This window comes from Mus caroli, chromosome 6 (assembly GCF_900094665.2).
Source record: "Mus caroli chromosome 6, CAROLI_EIJ_v1.1, whole genome shotgun sequence".
NCBI classification, from domain to species: Eukaryota; Metazoa; Chordata; class Mammalia; order Rodentia; family Muridae; genus Mus; species Mus caroli.
Genome location: NC_034575.1, coordinates 116261311 through 116262339, shown reverse-complemented (window position 1 = coordinate 116262339; position 1029 = coordinate 116261311).

Sequence of the window (1029 nt, the reverse complement as noted above, 5' to 3'; positions counted from 1 at the left end):
GCAGAGGACCAGAGTTCAATTCCCAGCACCCACATGGCAGCTCATAACACTCTGTAACTCCAACTCCAGAGATTCTGAAGCCCTCTTCTGGCCTGCTCAGGTACCACATGCATGTGGTACAGAGACATACATGCAGGCAAAACATCCATATACATAGAGGGGCAGTGGTGGTGCATGCCTTTGATCCCAGCATTTGGGAGGCAGAGGCAAGTGGATCTCTGTGAGTTCAAGACCAACCTGGTCTACAGAGTGACCAGGAAAGCCAGGGCTACACAGTGAAACCCTGTCTTGAAAAACAACAACCAACTAACCAACAAACAAACAAAAAAGCCAAATCCATACACATAAAATAAGGCCCTGGGGGCTGTACGGCAGCCAAGGGCCATAGTGACTCAGGTGGCCTACACTGCCACCTGAGACCATGGTAATGTCCNGGCTCACGCTGCTGCCTAGGGCTATGGCCCCACTATGTCTGGGCCCATGGGGACAGTGTTCATGGTCTGTGCCAGAAACCTTGTNGAGGTGATCTACACTTCTGCTGGCTGTGAAAAGCAAGGAAACTACATTTGCTGTGACACTGCTGACTACAGACACATGGTTGAGAGGGAGGGACGTTGGAAGGCTTCTGTGACAACCCCCAACACCAAAAAAGTAGCAGCCTAGCCAGGAAGCCATCAAAGAGAGCTCTTAAAAAGTGTAATGGAGATATTGACATGTGGCTCTCCACAATTGATGGCTTCTGGCAGGGATGTAGGAGAGGAAGGACTCCCTTCTATTTAAGGGGCAGGTTACTGGAAATTTGACCATGCTCCAGTGAGTATATAGATGACACAACTGGACTTGGGTTTGTTTGTTTGTTTGTTTGTTTTCCTATTTTTTCTTATTTTTATTTTTACTCTTTTTGGGGGGAGGGTCACATGAATGGGTAGACAGACGTGGAAGGACTGAGAAATGAATGTGATCGGGTGCATGATGTGAAATTCCCAGAAAATCAATAAAAATGTTATGCTGTGGGGTATAAAGGTTAAG